The sequence below is a fragment of the Sus scrofa genome, chromosome 14, assembly GCF_000003025.6.
Source record: "Sus scrofa isolate TJ Tabasco breed Duroc chromosome 14, Sscrofa11.1, whole genome shotgun sequence".
In the NCBI taxonomy this organism is placed as follows: domain Eukaryota; kingdom Metazoa; phylum Chordata; class Mammalia; order Artiodactyla; family Suidae; genus Sus; species Sus scrofa.
Window position 1 is genome coordinate 100225503 of NC_010456.5, and position 14662 is coordinate 100240164.

Genomic DNA, 14662 nt, shown 5'->3' on the forward strand with positions numbered 1-14662 from the left:
CACTTGCTGTGCTGCCTTCTGTTTATTCTTTTCGTAATTGTATAAAATATGCCTTTTGTATTTATACTTTTACTTGACCGCTTGCTAATTTTAAAGACTAAGGAAAGCTTACATGGAGCCATCCCGTTGAAGGAAACAATAAAAAAATCAGTCTCTACGGATGTAGAGTTAACACAAACGCCTTCATCCCCAAAGCACAGGCTTATCTCTAACCATCCCCAACCTGATAGCAAAGGGCTGGCTTTGTTGAGAAGGAGAGGTGGTCTGTGAGCTCCTGGGATTAATGAGAGCCAGAAGTCTGGCTCCATGATGCTTAAGACAGTGGAGTTTTTGCATTAGCTAGAAATTCTTCTTCTCTCTCTACCATGACCTACAAACAGCCAAATGCTCTTACCTGTCACACAGCTCAATATTGAACAGGCCACCCAGAAAGCTGTGCCTGCAGCTATAAAATGGATACTGAGCAGGAGGCAAAGGTGTGGGGCTAGACCTCCCTGGAGTCATACCCATTCTGCAGAAGAACTGTTTAGAGCCAAAAGGATTGGATTAGGGATTAGAGCCTCCTGGGATCTAGGACTTGGGTGGCCCCTTATTACTCACAGAATGAAGCCCCATACATCAGCAATGCACTCAAAACTTTCCAAAAGTGGGCCAACCTTACTTCTCTCCCCCACGTATCCAAGGAACCTTCGCAGTCCTTCTTCAGGAACCCCCACCCCACCCCATGACACCCAGTACTTTGTTGCCTCTGAATCTTCGCTCAAATAACCTTGTTTCCATGTCTTCAGACAAACTCACACCTATTTTTAAGGCCAAACTAAAAACTACCACACACACTTTCCTAGTTCTTCTGATGCCCACCTAGGCCCTGACCAACAGGAAATTCATGATTCCCTCATCTATTTACTGCAGTTTTATATGCTCCATTTTGAGTCTGTTTCTACCTATTTTATGTCATGGCTCTTGGTGTAAACATGATCTCCACTCACAGAAACTAACTTATCTGAGGGCACGAAGCGTGCTATTTCGCCAATGTCTCTGGCCACATCTTAACATGTTTGAGCTAAAAAATATCTGCTATAATCAGTCAGAGTCACTGACCCACTATGATGTGGTTCCCTTTGTCCCAAAGTTCAACATGCATAGAGAACTATTTATTTTGCATTGACTTATCATGAATTAGCCCCCTCTAAGCTAATTGTTTTGCAGGCACAGGTGATTTTCTTTATTCTTCTAAGTTTACTAAATATGGAACAGTGCCTGGAGGCCTAAGAATGGCATTCAAGACCCTCCACCATCTGGGCTCAATATACCTTTTGAGCACATGGAGAAGGGAGCTCACTTTGAAGACTTGCTGAATCTCAAGCAGAGTTTCTCCCCCTCAGCATAGTTACCATTTTGTGCAGGATCACTTTGCTGTTGTTGGCTCTCCTGTGCATTGCAGGACGTTCAGCACCAGTTCCCTCTCTACCCACCAAATACAGTAGCACCCTTCCTAATCACCTCCCACCACCCCTCCCTGACCTGGGATAACCAAACGTGTCTCCAGACATTGTCATTCCTGGTTGAGAACCACCGACCTAGAGGTCTCCAGTGTTTTTCTCTGAATCTTAAGATAAAGTGGCTCATGTCTTTCTCTCTAACAACTTACTCATATGGAACCAACAAGGCATGAATGTCGCCAGGGTTAGGCAAATGTTCTTGAAAAGCAGGAATAGGCCATTGACTGTCTTTCACTGGTATGGTCAGAAACAGGCCATGACTGGGGGTTCCAATTGTGGTGCAGCAGAAACAAACCCGACTAGTATCCATGAGGATGCAAGTTTGATCCCTGGCCTTGCTCAGTGGGTCAAGGATCCGGTGTTGCCGTGAGCTGCAGACATGGCCCAGATCCCACATTACTGTGGCTGTGGTGTAGAACAGCAACTATAGTTCTGATTCAACCCCTAGTCGGGAACTTCCTTAAGCCCTAAAAAAAAAAAGGAAAAAAGAAAGAAGGGAAGGAAGAAAGAAAGAAAGAGGTCACGATCTAAGTAACATAAGGGTAAACCAAAGAAAATGATATGGGTAGTTATACAGAGTCCTGTTCATCATGAACCACATCCCTTGGAGAAAAGATTAAAAATGGAGATACCTGGGCTATTCTCTGAACCCACTGTATTGAAATTTGGATTTTTCACAACTGCTAAGGAGATTCTTATGCACCCAAGAGTTGGAGAACCACTGTGTTAGACAATATTTTTGTATTTATTTATCTTAAAAATATTTATTTTTAAATAACCAGGAACAGAGTATTGATAGCATGCAAAAAAATGGAACTTGGTCTCAACATCACAAACAGCCTTGCACCTTAATTTTGTTTTCATTTTGTTTTTGTTTTCTCTCTCTCTTTTGAAATTCACTGCTTCCTAAACACTAATACAATCCATATGTTCCTGCTGGGTTGGGGGGGGGGAACACCAGAATGTGGGGTTGGTTGGGCTATATTTGAATGAGTCTGTCCAACCCTGATACTTGGAGGGTATGGGATCCAAGTTCTCCTCCCACAGTGTGGGCACCTAGTGCCCTCACTCCTCCTGCTTGGTCTCTGATACTTCTGTTTGAGACTGAGAAGGAAAAGTAAAATAAAAGAAAGCTCAGATAAGGTGCTCTCTGGCAAAAGAATAGGATAAAGTACATTACAGTTGCTTCTAAATTAGTTGTCTTATCTGATTTGGGTCTGTGTTTTTATAAGCAAAGCTCTAAACTCTTAACCCCCAGTTCCCCAGTTGTTGTAGTGCAATTAAAGTCACAGCAGCTCAGAACTTAATAAATAGATTCTAGCTACCTTCTGTTCAGATAACATATATTTTTTCCTTCCTTTGCTACCTCCCCTTGCCTGGCATCAGTGCCAGGCCCACTATAGGATATCTGTGACTCCTTGGTGATTGGATTTCAGAGTTGCCCAACCCTGTAGGCCCTCTAGTTTGGGCTAAAAATGCATCTGGGTGTTGACCTGTGCTCTAAACTACACGGAGGGTCTTCCTCTAGTCCATAAGAGATAGCAAGCAGGGGGAGAGGACCCAGACACTGCATGGACTCCTAGAAAGAGCTCTCCTAGTGTCCTTGCTTCCTGGGAACTGAAAGGATTGGTACTGTGGAGCTTGTCTGAATGAGGCAAAACAGAAAATGATGCTGGGAGATCTCTATCAAAAAGACAGAGCAATCTAGTTTTCTACTGGAACTGTATCTCCAAAGTTCGAAAATGACACCATCATTAGAACGGCAGAACCAACCCAAGGGAATGTAAATACAGCTATATCCAGCAATGAGATACCACCAGAGGCTTACCCTGACTTCTGCAATAAGATCTGGCCCCCTCTTTTCAGATTGTGTTTCCAGGGTCTCCTTTTTTATTTTATTAGTACGCTTGTTCCTATTTGTCAAGCTGTTAGTCTGATGTCTGTGTGTCTGTAGATTATAGGGGTATGGATAAAACACCAAAAGGGGACTCTGAGACCCCAGTGCAGAAAGACACATTTTTTTACAGCTATTTGCCAAATGCAACTTTTATAGTGGGTTGAAACTTGAAACTGGAGGGATCTTTTTGGCCAGCCTTGCCTAATATTCTGGCATCCTACAATTTTGTATACTTTTTAAGGAAAAGGAAAAGGAAAGTGGGAGGGTGGGAGGGTTTGTCTTTCATTATCTCAGTTGGAGAAACAAAGAAATGTGGTGTTTTATTCATAGGCAAATTTTTCTGGCAAATCTTTTGAAAGTTAGTAGGATTTTATAGATCCTCTCTGCCCACTCCACCCCCTCTTAATCACTCCCTATCAATCAGAGAATGTCTTTGGTAGATGAAATTATTGGCTTCAATTCTTTGTCCACACCCTGTATGGGATGGCCTTGCAGCCCCTCCCACAAAAGAAGAGTAAATTTTTCCACTGCTGGATGACTTGTTTGGGCCAATGGCATCAGGATGGCAGGGATCATGTGCCAGTTCTGCACTTGGGCCTTAAGATACATCACTGCTCTCACCTCAATGGGAAGAGCTTTCCCCAGGTAGCTGCTACCCCCCTCTACCTGAGACCTGGATGAATGCATAGGGAACCTGCAGACTGGAGCCAAGTCCAGCTAGACCAGGAGCTCAAGGCAGGGCCACTTAGATGAGCTCAACCTAAATGAGCCAATACTCAGCTTATCTGCAGATCTCTGAGCAAGAGTAAATGATTATTTTTTTTAATCCACTGAATTTTGGAGTGAAATACTTGTTAGGCAATACCCCTAATTCCTTTATTGCCCCAGTTCATACATTAATTTACAGCTCAGTGTTTAGGGCAAATGGGTCATTTTTTCCAGTCCCTTCAAAATGCTGCAAGAGCTGATTCTCTATGTTGGCTTCAGTGACAACACATTGACCAGCTCCTCTTTTAATGAATAATGACTTAGGGAAGGAACTGCAGCTTCCAGTCTCTATGTCCATAGGATTGCGCATGAGACAATCCAGTCTTGGGAGTAAGTCGAGCTTCTGCCACTTAATCACTGTGTAACTTTGATGAGCCCATGAACCTCTCTGAATCTCCATTTCCCCCTCTGTTGAGGTTGTTTGAGAGAAGGTAGAAATAATGAATGTAAAATTCTCTGCACATAGTAAGTGTTGAATAAATGGCAGCTGCTATGTTTATGGAATAAATCAGTGAATGCTGTTTTGTTTGTTTGTTTGTTTTTGTCAATGTTGGTGAGCTGGTACCCTTCTAAGGTACCTACCTCTTCCTTCCTGCCAAATAGGGCACCTTCCCTGGGTTCTTTCTGGTGCCTGTCTGTCTGGGTCTGGTATTGCATGTCAGCACTGTGTCTTCCTTCCCTAGTCCTTACACAATAAGCTCCTTTCATAGTGATGTCAAGCAGTAGACCTTGCTGGCTTGGTCAGTGGTGCCCTATACTCCTAACAAGAGCAACAATGACAATAATAGACTTTGAGTTTCTAGGTTCCAGTACTTTGCAAGACAGGGCCCACCCCACTGCAGAGACAAGCAAGAACCAAAGCAAGGTGGTGGGTCCTAGGCCCTCTCCTTCCAGCTACAATGGCTCCATTTTTGGTGAGAAGCAGTGGGAAGGGAAGACGCCCCAGATGACCTACAAAAGATTGAGTCATCCCAAAAGAATCCGAACCCAAGGAGATTGAGTCACCATTCTTTGACACGCTTAAAATCTTCCCGACCTCTCCGTGTAGTGTGGGTACTTCTGAGGAATATCATATCAGGAGTGAAAAAATTTGGAAACTCCTTTTCCTTTGCACACCTGAAGAGCAATGTGAGTGTGTGTGAGTCCACGATGTGCTAATAATAGTAACAATATCAGCATAAACACATGCTCACTGCGTGCTGAATACTTGGCAGTCATCATCTTGCCTAACTCTCGGCAAGCAGCTCCGTGAGGCAGATCTTTCTACTGTGGTCTTTTTCTTACTTCTGAGGACAATGAGGTGCAGCCCAAATCAGTTATTGGTCCAAGGTGTCCTGGCTGGGAGATGATGACACTCCCAGACTAGGTGACTCCAGAGGCCAGAAGCCTCACGACTCCACCACGCTACCTCCCTACTGCTATAGCATTTTGTGTTATATCCCAAATTCATTCATTCATTCCATGTGCCAGACCTAAATAGGACAAATGGTCCATTTCATTTCTTTTCCACAGCAATGCTTAAGAAGAGCATTTCTAGCATTTAATCCCTATAGAGCACTGATTTCTTTTTTCTCGGTAGCTTAAATACTCTCGAGACTGAGAAGGAACTAAAGAGGGCATTTATTGTAGTAGATTATTCATGTTAAAGAATTTGCTGCACCCAGGGCAACAAAGGTCTGTTTGTGTGCAGACTGCAAGGGTGGCATCTGTGCCACACTGAATGCCATAAGCAGAGCACTGAGAAATGGGCTCTTCTCCCCGGGCCCATGAAGGAGCCCTTAGTAACAATGCTTTGTAGATAAGAGTTCTGGATACTTTTTAGTTCTCCTGCTATTTTTTCTGAAATAGCCAAGGACTCAGCATTATCAAAGATAAAACTCCATTACACTAAAATGAGTCTTCTTCTTTTTTTTTTTTTTTTGCTTATGTTAAAACTTAAGGAGGAGTTCCCGTCATGGTACAGTGGAAAGGAATCTGACTAGGAACCATAAGGTTGTAGGTTCAATCCCTGGCCTTGCTCAGTGGGTTGGGGATCCAGCGTTGCTGTGAGCTGTGGTGTAGGTTGCAGACATGGCTCAGATCCCGTGTTGCTGTGGCTGTGGCGTAGGCCAGCGGCTACAGCTCAGATTGGACCCCTAGCCTGGGAACCCCCACATGCCTCAGGTGCGGCCCTAAAAAGACAACAACAACAACAAAAACTTAAAAAAACTTCTATTTAAAAACAGCTTTTGGGTCTGGAAACAGTGTCTTCATGAACCTGGCCTTCCTCGGCAGTCAGTTTCTAGTCTGACTATGAAGAAGCCACAGAACAATCACTGGATAGCCAAAACAGCCCTTTTGTTTTAAGAAAGCAGAATCTTTGTAGTTTTGTGAAAGAACAATCTTCCTTCCTTCCTTCTTTCCATCCTTCCTTCCTTCCTTTTTCCCCTGGGTCATTCCCATTGGGTAGTTTAATCATGTCAGAAATTGATTTCTGTTTAAATGATGACTGTGATGGACTGAAGGCAGCTTGACACTTTCTGATTCTCCTCCCATGGAGCAGTGGATTCCAGCTTTCCACCTGAACCTGGGTTGACTTGTGATGTTTTGATCCACAGAATACGTGGGGGTGATGATGTGCCATCTCTGGGCCTCTGGTTTAAGACTTGGTCTGTTGGAACACTAAGGCCTGTGTGGGAGGTCTGAGTGCCCTAGGTCTGCCAGGCCCTGGGAAGCAGGGAAGCAGGAGGCATAGGAGGATGAACTGCAAAGTAGGGATGGAGAGGGAGATAGGGAGAGAGGGAGGAGGGAGAGAGACAGAGGGGGCAAGTGGAGCACTGTGGCATCTATTAGGTGAGTGACAGCCCATTCTAGAATCTCAGAAATGGAACCAGTTCCAGCTGAAATCAGAGATGAATTACTCAGCTACACTCTTTTTACATTTTTTTTTTTTGTCTTTTTAGGGCCACACCCGTGGCATATGGAGGTTCAAAGGCTAGGGGTCTAATCAGAGCTGTAGCTGCAGGCCTATGCCAGAGCCACAGCAACACCAGATCCGAGCTGCCTCTGTGACCTACACCACAGCTCATGGCAATGCCAGATCCCTAACCCACTGAGTGAGGCCAGGGATTGAACCCGCAACCTCATGGTTCCTAGTCGGATTCTTTTCTGCTGTGCTACGATGGGAACTCCTTCTTTCTACATTTTTTGACCTACAAAATTGTGAGCAAAATAAAACGGTTGCTTTAGGTCGGTAGTTTGTTGTACTACTAATAACCAACCACTAGATAACCAACTTTTCAACTACTAAAGGTCACTGTAGTGAATCCTAAGGAGGTTCTCAGGTATAACTTAGATAAAACAATCATTTCAGATGTTAGAGATGGAAGGGGCGATGACATCATCAGCTCTAATACTTTATTTCACAGAAGAAATTGGAACCCATAGCTGTTAAAACTGCATAGCCGATAGCCCCTTAGTCGCAGAACAAAGGGGATAACTTGTTCTAAAAGCTTTGTGATAACTTACATTTCCAGGTCTTCAAATTTCTTAGGAGGATGTTTACTGCTGCCACTAGATTCAGAATCTCCCATCACCCTCTCCCGCTAACTAGCGCCTGTGCTCTGCGGCAGGGCTCCCCAAAAGGGCTCTCCTCTAGGTACCCAGAAGCCTTCCTTCATCCTTCCCCCACCTCATCCAGGAGCAGTTTATTCAACTTCAAATGGCAAGAGGACACAAAGGACACTGTGATTCACATTATCAAGTTTCCTTCCTTCAGAGCAGGCACCGGGCTGTTCCACTGGAAGCCAAGAAAGGGCAAAGCCCCAGGACCGCGAATGAGGGCTGTCCTGCCTTATCTGCCTCTTGACTGGTGTCGGGGTCCCTCGGGTTCATCCCTCACTCACACACAGCTGCTCACGAGTAGCAAATCAAAGCCCTAGATTCCGCCCCCCCCAGCTCCCCGGGGGCACAGCTGTGTTTCTGTGGCCATGTGCTCTGTGCCGGTGAACCACGTCGCTTTTAAGTTCAACAGGAAAGGGGCAGCTCACAGGAGACCCAGTTCAGCTGATCTTCCTCCATTGAAACTGCTCTTGGAGGTGAAACCCCTAAAGTGAAAACCTTTCTGGTATTCTCTGTCATTGTCTAGCTGAGGTCCAGAACAATGTCCTCTCCATTCCATTTGCTCCAGCCCTACTCAGTGAACAGGGATTTTAGCTTTCAGAGACTAAATCGTTTCCAAAAATGGGGGGGAAAAAACCTCAGCTGTGCAAATGAGGGGGACTCTTAAGCTTGGTGAGAAAATTGGGATACATAGCTAAAAGTTATCCCCAAATGAATAGAAGGACAGAAAAAAAATTGAGAAAAACGTAAACCTTAGACTAGCATTTTTCCGAATGGTTCAAGGACCATTTGCACTAGAACGACATGGGATGCTTGTTAAAAATAAAGATTCCAGAGCTCCATTCTGGACCTACTGAATCAGGCTCTCTAGGGGTGGAAATATAAATTTTTACCGACTCTCCAGGTGGTTCTTGTGCTCACTGAAGTTTGAGAATGGCTGCCTTAGATTTATTTTACAAACAAATTTCATGAAACATTTTCTGGGAAGTTAATGCAAATTTCAGCTCTGATTTATTGCTCCCTTCCTAATGTTTGCATGTGCATGTGTGTATATGTGCAAACACACTCACTGTTTTATAAACTTCTAATGGGAATGGGGGCAGGGGATGGAGGCAGGCTAATTTAAATCTTTATGTGTAGTTTTTAGACCTCAAGACCCCACCCCCCCCTCCACTTTGCCCTATCTTCTCCCTTTAACATTTCTTTTATGCTTGAAACACAGCCCCCCGCCCCCCGCCCCCCTTTTCGGGTTTTCTGGCCACAAGGGAAATTCCCAGGTGCAAGAACTTCCATTCCTCAGCCTCAGGAAAGACTCTGATGTGGATTTTTGAAGATGGAGGAACCGAAATATTAAAGGATTCACCAGGTGCCAATAGAGTTGAACAGGAGTCCCAAAGGGGAATTTGTTTTCAACATAAATACTAATAATATCGTAATTGTGAAGCGAATATTTATAGTGTGTGGAGTGCTCTGATCAGCACTGCTCTTGCTCTCTTGCGGATGTTGGGTAGGTGAGGTGCAATATGGGAAAGTGGTGACCTGGGGAACTTGTGCTGGATAGGCATTCCTTTCTCTCCTTCACCCCTGACAATTTTTGGTTCCATGCCTCATCCTCATTAACCCTTCAGCAACTGAGCCTTCTGCAAGTGATCCTTCACGGTAGAGAATGTAAAACTTAGAACAGATCAGAAACCTGGAAAGGCATCAGGTAAAAACACCTTTCATTCCTTGGACATAATGAAATAGCTAAATATTACTTAAATGTAACCATTTTCCAAGCCTGAGTTTGAATGCCAGATTCTCCATGAAGCACTTACCATGTTACAAATAGTATTATTATACTTTTCGTTTTTAAAATAGTATATATATAGTTATACTATTATACATTATATATGTTATATATAGTTTGCAGCAATACTATTATTACACTGATTAATATAAAATGTTAACTATTGTAATATAAAGATATATAATAATCTGCTATTTTAAACATGCTAGTAGTGTTACTATCCTGTGCACTAATACCTATAACAATATTACTATTACCCAGTTAAAATAGTACTAGCTGAGTCATAAAAAAAGCTACAACGGTAACTGCTAACATTTATCGAGATTTACCAGGCATTTTGTCTAGCTACAAGTGTTATCTCATCTAATGTTCCATAAAATGGATACTCCCAGGTGCTCCCACTTTGCATATGAGGAAATGAAGTTTTTCCCAGCTAGAGAAGAGCAAGACAACGTTTTGAATCCAGATCCCATTTTCCCAATTAGCAAGTCACCCTCTTCCCTCCTTTGGGTCCAGACCATGGTCTGCACTTTGGCGGGAGCACTTGATCACCCTCCGCCTTTCCTTCGAATGATTTATGAGTTTCCAGTTCCTGGAGGGCAGAATGCAATTTATCTCTGAAAGCTTCAGAGCCCTTAGCCCTGCGCCCTGAACACACAGATAAGTGTTGTTCAAATGACTGTCTGAATCGGTTAAAATTCCACACTCGCAGCAGAGTGAGGCTTGCCGATGTCCATGGCAGCCCATCCTCTCTCGTGTGCAGTTCCAGGGCAGCACCAATTATTTACAACTTATTTCTAGTGATAGCAGAAGGTAATGCCTGCAGTGATTTCACATGCCTGTATCGTTCAGCAAAGACCAAGGCAATTGTGATCCAGGCATTTGCAAAGTGTCAATCAGATTTAAGAAGAGTTCCATTAAATGATACAATAATAATGAGAATAGCAATCATTCAGCAACTTACCATGTACTGAGAAATATGCTAAACCCTCTGCAAAATTAATCTCATAACCCTTATCACAACTCTTTGAGGTAGATATTATTACCTGTTTTCTATAGACAAAAGTTGAATAACTTGCCCAAAGTCAGCCAGCTAGAAAGTCACAGTGTTTGGATTTGAAATCCAGTTTGACTCCAGAGTCTATATTTTAAATTATTTAATTGTGATTTTTTTCTAATCGACTTGTTCTTCCCTTCCTTCCAAAAGTATTTAATGAATGCTTCCTCTGCACTGGGCTTGTGTGCAAAAGGTGAGCCTCTGAGACACGGTCCCTAAAGGGTATTGGGGAAAAATCAGAAGATGAGATGAGCAATTATAAAATCCAGGGGCGAATGCTGTGATACAGTCTACAGCGCTCTGAGGCTTGCGTACCCGCTGGGCTCTTGAAAACGCCCTGAATCTTCACAGAGTGTCAGGCTGGGTGTCAGAGCCCCTCTGAAGGTGATGATGCTGAGTTTCAGAGAGGTCAGAATAATTGCTCAAGTCCACACAAACAGCAAGTGGCAAACCTGCTCTAAATCTCAAAACCTGTGCTTTCCTCACCAGACCAAGTCACCCGGGACTAACATAAAATAAATACGGAATGGGTGGCTTTATCCAAGGTGGGCAATAGTTTTCTATTAAATAAAAGGGAGTTAATTTTTTTTCCAAGGCAGACTATCATCTCTCCATATACTTCAGGACAAACAATGTCCAAAATTTCTGCTTTTTGATGATCGTTTCTGTAAAGACATGGAGGAAACCCTTGGGATAACAGATCCCATGTAGTTTTCAAGATCTGCTGTGATGGAGTTTGCCAGGAAAGTTATTCCTCAGTTCACATCTTTTGAGATTTCAAACTTTTCCTAACTTGGATCAAAAGCAAGAATTAGTAGTTTCATTTGGGGCTATGATGAACTGATCAAGAACTAGCACTACATGCTGAAAAACAAAGAAATACAAAGGTACTTGAAATACAAAGTACTTGATTGCTTCTGCAAAATCAAGGTTGTGAGGTTCCATGGGTACTCAGGCCTGAGCTGTTGACACATTGGAAATCTTGGGGCATTTAACTTGTTGGTCCGAATTTCCTTCCTTCCTCCTTTCCTTCCTTCTGTCCTTCCTTCCTTCTCTCTCTCCTTCCCTTTCTTTCTCTCTCTCTTTCCTTCCCTCTCTCTTTCTCTATTTCTTCCTTCCTTCCTTCCTTCCTCCCTTCCTTCCTTCCTCCCTCCCTCCCTCCCTCCCTTTCTTTCTTTCTTTCTTTCTTTCTTTCTTTCTTTCTTTCTTTCTTTCTTTCTTTCCTTTCTTTTTTTTTGTCTTTTTGCCACTTCTCAGGCCGCTCTCACAGCATATGGAGTTTCCCAGGCTAGGGGTCGAATCGGAGCTGTAGCCACCGGCCTATGCCAGAGCCACAGCAATGCAGGATCCGAGCCGAGCTGCGTCTGCAACCTACACTACAGCTCACGGCAATGCTGGATCGTTAACCCACTGAGCAAGGGCAGGGATCGAACCCACAACCTCATGGTTCCTAGTCGGATTCGTTAACCACTGCACCACGACGGGAACTCCTCTTTCTTTCTTTCTTTCTTTTTCTTTCTTTCTCTTTCCTTCTATTTTTCTTTTTTGGTAAAATAAGCATAATGACATGGAATGGCTTCAGAGGAAGGATAAACTATCCTGCCACTTTGAGAATATCACATATACCCTGGAAGAGGAGATGAAGGGGGTTCAGAGGCAATATTCTTCTGTAAGGGCAATGGAAAACTTTCACATCTCTGAAAATGCTTTTGACAAGAGTTCAGGACGCTTTTAAACCATTGTTGAAACTACCAACAGAGTAGCAGAGTTGCAAACGTGTTTTGCAAGTTTTACGGTCATTGATCGAAATCAGCTGTAATAGAAGATAAATGTTGGAGTTCCTGTAGTGGCTTAGCAGTAATGAACCCGACTAGTATCCACGAGGACTCGGGTTCCATACCTGGCCTCACTCAGTGGCTTAAGGATCTGGCATTGCTGTGAGCTGTGGTGCGGCTTGGATTCTGAGCAGCTGTGGTTGTGGTGTAGGCCAGCAGCTGCAGCTCCAATTCTACCCCTAGCCTGGGAACTTACATATACCCTGGGTGTGGCCCTAAAAAATATTAAAAAAAGAAGAAGAAGAAGAAGAAGAAAAATGTTACCCGTTTACAGCACACTGGGACTTAACTGTTGTCTTTGGTCCTTATGAGTTCCTGATGTTTAATGCTGTATGGGTTCAGAGGGTCCTTTTTCCCAGTAGAAGTCTCTGCTAACCTCCCGCTGTCCCTCATGGTGGCCTGCCCACTGACCCACTGACATTCTTAAGCCCCCAAACTCACAAGACTCACCACATATTCTGAACTGCACCCTTCATTTTTATGGTTTCTGACTATGTTTTTTTTTTTTTTTTTTTTTTGTCTTTTGTCGTTTGTCTCTTGTCTCTTTTTTTCAGAGCCACACCCATGGCATATGGAGGGTCCCAGGCTAGGGGTCTAATCAGAGCTGTTGCTGCTGGCCTACGCCAGAGCCGCAGCAATGCTAGATCCGAGCCATGTCTGCGACTTACACCACAGCTCACGGCAAACACCAGATCCTTAACCCACTGAGCGAGGCCAGGGATCGAAGCTGCAACCTCATGGTTCCTCGTTGGATTTGTTTCTGCAGTGCCACGATGGGAACTCCTGACTACATTTTAAAAAATGTTCTTGTGGGAGTTCCCATCATGGCTCACTGGTAACGAAGCTGACTAGTATCCATGGGGACATGGCTTCAATCCCTGGCCTCGCTCATTGGGTTAAGGATCAGACATTGCTGTAAGCTGTGGTGTAAGTAGCAGATGTGGCTCAGATCTGGTGTTGCTGTAGCTATGGTGTAGGCCAGTGGCTACAGCTCCGATTCGACCCTTAGCCTGGAAACTTCTACATGCTGAGGGTGCGGACCAAAAAGACAAAAAACAAACAAAAAATAATAATAAAAAAAATAAAAAACTGTTCTTGTGAACAGTGTTTGGACATGGGACAACTAATTTCCTGCATCATGTGTGGATTTCCAGATCAAGGCCAGAGGGGCTAAGAACACTCTTTCTCTGTTGACTACATAAAAATCTTAGGTAGGGCCAGAATTTTATCTTCTCCAACATATTAAAAACACAATGCTTGAGAGTCCATGTTAAAGAAAGCACATTTAATTATCAAGTGCTTTTGAAATCATCTTTGTGAGTTCTGAGATGGCATTGAAGAAAAAAGGGCCACAGCTGGCACAGACACTGATTACTTGAAATCAAAATTTCAACAGAAAATTCTGGCTCCCTCCAGGCCCCCCATCTCCCCTTTTAACCCCCTTTTCCCAATGATTTTCTCTTTAGTTAAAGTTCAGGAATAGTTGGCTGATGTGGTAGATTGTTAATATCATGCTAATGAAGGTTGTTTTCATCTGACCAGAAGACCAAGCAAATTCAAATTCAAGTGAACTAAGCCATCATTTACTCTTTTTTTTCTCTCAATACTCAATGAAAGTATTCAACCATCCCAATACTTTTTTTTTTTTTTTTTTTTTGGCCGTGGGTACAACATATAGAAGTTCCCAAGCAGGTGCACTGAACCCAGGCCCACTTCAGAGAAAATGCCCAGTCCTTAACCTGCTGTGCCATAGTGGGAACCCCCTAATCCTTTTTTTTTTTTAAGGCATTGATCTTCCGTGTAAGAAAAAGATGACCCTGTGTGAGACTTATCACAGTTTCTTGTGAGAAATGATGTGTTACAAAAAAGTTAAGCAAGGCACTCGTTAGCATGATACAAAATTTGGGATATGCTCTAAGGTTATAAACAGTTGACCCACAGGCTAGATAGAGCCCAGAGATGGGTTTTGTTTGGACTACAGAGCACTTTCATAGAATTTAAAATTATTTCCAGCCTTTTAAAATGGGGAGAAAAAAATACAGAACATCTCTATGACCTTGAGTGAGGAAAAAATTTCCTAGATAGAACACCAAAATCATGATCCATGAAAAAATAAGTTGGACTCTGGCAAAATTAAAAACTTGTTTCCCTGGGTCAGCTCGGGTCGCTGCTATGGCTCGAGTTTTATCTCTGGCCTGGGAACTTCCTCATGCC